We start from the raw sequence: 6,596 nt of genomic DNA on the forward strand, positions 1-6,596 counted from the left end.
GGAAGTTATCTATTTTTTATTAAACCACCATCTCTAGTACTGCTGTGTCTGCCTCATCTTCTGGGTTCTGCCGATTTAGTGACTGTTTCTCGCACCGGGTCCTGACAGCTGATTGAGAGAATACCAGCAGTGTGCAAAGCTGTCATCAAGGCAAAGGGTGGCTACTTTGAAGAATCTCAAATATGTGTTATTTCATAGTTTTGATGTATTCACTATTATTCTATTATGAGTAGGTGTGTCCAAACTTTTGACTGGTACTGTACATAGATACATATTTACAAATATCTTCACATGGTGATGTTTGTATTAGTTAACACACTTGAAAAAGGACTTAAATTCACAGTGTACATTCTATCTATCTATCTATCTATCTATCTATCTATCTATCATATAGCCTACCCCTATATACATTTTAGTAATTTATCAGGCGCTTAGAATAGCGACATGCAGTCACTATACAAATACAGGCAAGTGGAAATGGCTTTTCATTTGGAGGGCATGATCAAGTGTAGAGTTTGAAAGGAAATGATCCCAAATCTCAATAACATAAAAGCTTTTCTAGTATGGTCACAATGGGCAGTTGCTACTTCAACAAAGCACAAGATTAAGTTCCTGCATGCGTTGGGTAGCAGCAGGACACGTACATCAAGTGTGTTGTTACTGTTAGCCATACTTGACAACCAGTCCAAGGTCTAAGTTGCTGTTGGTCACTCCCTTCACAATCAAGCAATTTCAACAAGGACAGCCTGGGGTCAGTTCTGAACCATGTAATAAATGTGAAATATGATTAGTATAGAACGAGCATGACAAGCAGGGTCTTATTCAGTCTTCTATTGCCTACGAGACAAATTAAATTGGTCATGTGGTAGGTCAATGACAGGTGCTTTCAAGTGCAACCATTACTATAGTGTCCAGGATGTCCACTATACATACTGGGAAGATTTCAAATAAGGTGAAATGACCACACTATTGTCTCTCAACCATTCACACCCTCTCTCTTTCCTGTGACTTGAATCTGTCAGATGATTGAAAAAAACTCAAATGTGAAATAAATCTGAATCAGAATGTGGTGCAGCCTCTGTCATCATTGTGGTTTACATAATTAATATAGTCTGTAATGGAGTAGAGTGAATAGTTACAGGAAATTAAAGATTTATGAATTGGCCAATTGTGCATACAAAGGCCGTGTTAATATAATGAAACATTGTGCAATCACCCCAAACAGAGGACAGAACGAGACATTCACATTACATAGATCATTATTGTGGTACGCTTGGCAAAGCGAGACATTTGATTTAGCAGAATATCATCTCAATTCTCTGAGACAAATTAAGCTGTGAAATGTTATCATTTCTAAAATCAGAAGCACATCAAAAATATGAAATGGTCAGAGTTCTAGCATTAAAGGCCTAATACTAGCCTATATTAAAGGCCTAATACTAGCCTATATTAAAGGCCTAACACTAGCCAATATTAAAGGCCTAATACTAGCCTATATTAAAGGCCTAATACTAGCCTATATTAAATGCCTAATACTAGCCTACATTAAATGCCTAATACTAGCCTACATTAAAGTACTATTACTAGCCTATATTAAAGGCCTAATACTAGCCTACAATAAAGGCCTAATACTAGCCTACATTACAGGCCTAATACTACTTTATTATGGGCATACTACTCACACAGTAATGTGTCCGGATTGAAGAGTCATTCGATGGCTTCTATCCCACAGATGGACCAGGCATGTTGGCTGGGCTCCAGTCCCTAATTGCATGTTTACTCTCAAGATATCCTATTTCAGATCCACCAGCTGTGAGCCAGTTGACCATAACTGACCACAGGGTTTTCATTGAGTTCAAAGGTTAAGTCTGTTAGATGTGCACATGCAAATAGACCTATAGGCTTATCTATCTATTTTAATACAAGTCCTACTGTGGTATGTGGTAATAACACAGCGGTCAGGGAATGAAAACATGTGAAATGAAATAATCATGTAGTAGAGCATAGCATGATTACTGAGTTGGGTCCAAAACAAAATGTAAACAATGAACACAGTATGGGAGAAACATTCTCAGCCACCAGCTATGACAACAAAAACACTAAGAACAGAATGTGTGTGCGTGTGTATGTGTGTGTGTTTGTGTGCGTGCGAGCGTGTGTGTTTGTTTGTGTATCATTTAACGTTCTGATTTATGACGTACTAATAACAAATAGCAACATCAACATTATAGGCGTATTACTCAACTCTAGTCTATGGTGGATCAACTGCACAAACACAACTGAATGCGCTTCCCAATTGGAGGTAGGTTAGGCTACTTTTCATCGGTTTCAACCAATGTCTAAAAAATAGCGGGGTGGCTCACGATCTGCTTTGATTCGACCCAGCAAGACCGACATGGGAGCAGCGGCCGATGCAGGCTGACTTCACAAAATAACGGTCCAATATAGCCACATAAAACATAAGCATTTCATTTGTTTATAAGAAAGCTTCACAATACACTTGTCATTCTTGGTAAATGTGAGCGTTTTCTGTCAATACAGCATTATTCATTTAAAGACGTAAGATGGAGAAACGTCGCAGTTCATTGTCCCTGGATGGTGATTGAATTGTATTTCTCATACCTAATCAAATGTTAATTAACATAACTATTATATGCACAATGTAGCAAAACTGAACGAATTCCTCTCCGACAACTTCCTGTGCATGAATGACTTTCATAAGGAAGATGCGAATTCTAACGGAACCTCGTCCGACAACTCGTTAGTGTAAATCCGTGTCCGCTATTTTGTTACCTCTCGGCTGCGGTCGAAGCAGGCAAATAGCAACAGGCCAGGGATGGAGGGAGAAGGGAGAAAGGAGACGGCGCAGACACCAATTCCTATTCGTTTTCTGCAACACACAATATAAGAAATTGGCTTACCTGGCTTTATCTCATTGAGCTTGCATTTCTTCAAGGTCTATATTCTGCCTGACCATGATGCTTTGAGTTGTAAACTGTCTTGAAGACTGAAGGCGGAAACAGGAACTGGGTAGGAGCATGACTGCTGCGCGCCTGACGAGTAGTCACTCCGCTATGCTTGGCTTCTAATGAGGAGACTCGAATTGACACAGAGCCCCATTGCGCATGCTTGCGTCAATTCAATGACCGGTTCGATCTGCTCACACTCCATCCAGTCTTCTGGACTAGGCGACAATGATGCGTCGTCATTTAAAAAATCGGAACCTTTTGAACTATATTGTGTTCTACTCTTTTTATATGAGGCTATTTGGTATTACCAGAATATACGTTGAAATTGAACAGCTCAAATTGAACAGCTCAACAAACAGGTGTCTTAATTGTATTTATTTGTGAGGCTCTGAAAAATCTGAAGATAGTGTACAATCATAAAATTCAATTTCTGTGGAAAGGGTTCTACATGGAACCCAAAACTGTTCTACTTGGAACCAACAGGGTTCTACCTGAAACCAACAAGGGTTCTTCAAAGGGTTATCCTATGGGGGCAGCCGATGAACCCTTTTAGGGTCCCCTTTTTGACCCATTTCTTTCTAAGTGTGTTCAGGTATGCAGGAGTAGGACTAGGACTAGGTTATTTCGGGAGCTATAAAAGTTAATGATATCCCAGACTTAAAAAGAGTGGGTGGCAGGTGGGTGCATATCATGTCATGGCATCTGTTTAGCATACTGTCCAGGAAACAGACGCTTTATTGGCTAACGAACGTTTCCCTGACATTAAGCTGACACTGTCCAAACAACCATTATGTTATAGTCCCTTTATGATATGCAAATCATTTGGACAGACTAATTTCCCTAATACCTGCCCTAAGATAACATTTCTAACAGCAGCACACTGTGCCTGTATTCATAAAGTTCCCCAGATTACTAGGAGTACTGGTATAGGATCAGTTATGCCTTTTAAATCATAATGAATAAGACAACATGGATAGGGAGGATCCAATCTTAGACCAGACACTACTACTCTGAGACACTTTTTTAATATGGGCCCTGAGCCGCAGCCATATAGTCATAAACCCTGGTAAATTAGAAACGCTCAATGTTCTATGCTTGCCAGCAATGCAGTTTTTGTAAAACAACCTTGATTGTTTGGCAACGGTACACCTGGAGGAAGCTAGCCAAATAACCTATAGGCCTGTTACTCTAGTATACACTAGATAGCATAGCCATAGAAAGTGGTCTTGTTTTCATAAACCAACAATGTTGTGCTAGTTCCATCCAGTGGTAATAATGTTGTAATACAGCCATTGTCAAGAAGGCCGGGGTTTCAAACTTTTCGTGCAAGTTGTCATAGTGCATGAAATGTTTAAAAATAAAGGTTTTAAGTGAATGGCCAATGTATTGACAAAATGCATTTTCACAGTTTAAATGTTAATGTTCAAAATGAAAGATATAAAAGCTTCTTTCGGTTTAGTAAGTAAACAAACCATCAAAATAAATACAACATCGTTACATATGAATCCACTAATATCCTCCTGAACAGAATGGGAGAGGATCAGCGTGTCGAATGTGTTGTTACCTACCCTTACTACCTGGGGGGCGGCCCGTCTTGAAGTCCAGGATCCAGTTGCAGAGGGAGGTGTTTAGTCCAAGGGTCCTTAGCTTATTGATGAGCTTTGAGGACACTATGGTGTTGAACGCTGAGCTGTAGTCAATGAATAGCATTCTCACATAGGTGTTCCTTTTGTCCAGGTGGGAAAGGTCAGTGTGGAGTGCAATGGAGATTGCATCTGTGGATCTGTTGGGGCGTTATGCAAATTGGAGGGTTTCTGGGATGATTGTGTTGATGTGAGCCATGACCAACCTTTCAAAGCACTTCATGGCTAAAGATGTGAGTGCTACGGGTCGGTAGTCATTTAGGAAGGTTACTTTAGTGTTCTTGGGCACAGGGACTATGGTGGTCTGGTTAAAACATGTTGGTATTACGGACTCGGACAGGGAGAGGTTGAAAATGTCAGTGAAGACACTTGCCAGTTGGTCAGCGCATGCTCGCAGTACACATCCTGGTAATCAATCTGGCCCTGTGGCCTGGTGAATGTTGACCTGTTTAAAGGTCTTACTCACATCAACTGCAGAGAGCATGATCACACAGTCGTCCAGAATAGCTGGTGCTCTCATGCATGTTTCAGTGTTATTTGTTTCGAAGAGAGCATAGAAGTAGTTTAGGTCGTCTGTTAGGCTCGTGTCACTGGGCAGCTCTCGGCTGTGCTTCACCCTTTGTAGTCTGTAATAGTTTGCCACAAGTCCTGGCACATCCGACGAGCGTCGGAACCGGTGTAGTACGATTCGATCTTGGTCCTGTATTGACACTTTGCCTGTTTGAGCTCTAGCCTTTAGCTCGGTCCTTACTTAATTTGTACACTGTATACAGATTTTTCTATTGTGTTATTGACTGTACGTTTGTTTATCCCATATGTAACTCTGTGGTGTTGTTTTTGTCGCACTGCTTTGCTTTATCTTGGCCAGGCCGCATTTGTGCCCTACCTGGTTAAATAAAGGTGAAATTAAAAAATTACAAAAATTAAAATTACGGAATACAGTTCATTGAGTGCGGTCTTAGTGCCAGCATTGGTCTGAGGTGGTATGTAGACAGCTACGAAAAATACAGATGAAAACTCTCTAGGTAGATAGTGTGTTCTACAGTTTATCATGAGATACTCTACCTCAGGTGAGAAAAACCTTGAGACTTCCTTAGATATCGTGCACCAGCTGTTGTTTACAAATATACATAGTCCACCCCCCTTGTCTTATCAGACACCGCTGTTCTATCCTGCCGATACAGCATATAACCAGCCAGCTGTATGTTAATAATGTAGTCGTTCAGCCACGACTCTGTGAATCAAATCAAAGTTTATTTGTCACGTGCGCCGAATACAACAGGTGTAGACCTTACAGTGAAATGCTTACTTACAGGCTCTAACCAATAGTGTGANAATCAAATCAAAGTTTATTTGTCACGTGCGCCGAATACAACAGGTGTAGACCTTACAGTGAAATGCTTACTTACAGGCTCTAACCAATAGTGTGAAAAAAAGGTATGTGTGTGTGTGTGTGTGTGTGTGTGTGTGTATGTGTGTAGGTAAGTAAAGAAATAAAACAACAGTAAAAAGACATTTGAAAATAACAGTAGCAAGGCTATATACAGACACCGGTTAGTCAGGCTTATTGAGGTAGTATGTACATGTAGGTATGGTTAAAGTGACTATGCATATATGATGAACATATGATGAAGCATAAGATATTACAGTTTTTAATGTCCCGTTGGTAATCTTCCTCGTACGTCGTCAATTTTATTTTCCAATGATTGCATGTTAGCTAGTAGAATGGAAGGTAGTGTTTTTTTCCCCGATCGCCTACTAATTCTCAGTAGGCAGCCCGATCTACGTGGAATAGTGGTAAGGTTTAAATGGGTGCAGTGCTAGTTGGTAGGACAATTTTTCACAGTGTAAAGATATAACATAACAGTAGGCTGATACACAGCCAATACAGTAGGTGGCGGCATGCACTCATAACATTTGTTTCTTGACCGCCATAATACCAAAGAAGAAGAAGAGGGAAAAAGAAGAAGAGGAGGTTATAGGT

At 40.3% G+C, this 6,596-nt stretch overlaps 1 long non-coding RNA gene across 1 annotated transcript in view; it reads right to left on the bottom strand.

Moving 5' to 3' along the window:
- The window catches only part of LOC112069714 (uncharacterized), a 145,873-nt gene extending 142,797 nt beyond the window's left edge, over positions 1–3,076 (bottom strand). The window contains exon 1 of the long non-coding RNA XR_002893781.1: positions 2,922–3,076. This is a non-coding gene — a long non-coding RNA (uncharacterized lncRNA). The remainder of the gene's footprint in view (positions 1–2,921) is intronic.
- Positions 3,077–6,596: the final 3,520 nt, after the last annotated feature.

Source organism: Salvelinus sp. IW2-2015, unplaced genomic scaffold (genome assembly GCF_002910315.2).
Source record: "Salvelinus sp. IW2-2015 unplaced genomic scaffold, ASM291031v2 Un_scaffold1088, whole genome shotgun sequence".
NCBI classification, from domain to species: Eukaryota; Metazoa; Chordata; class Actinopteri; order Salmoniformes; family Salmonidae; genus Salvelinus; species Salvelinus sp. IW2-2015.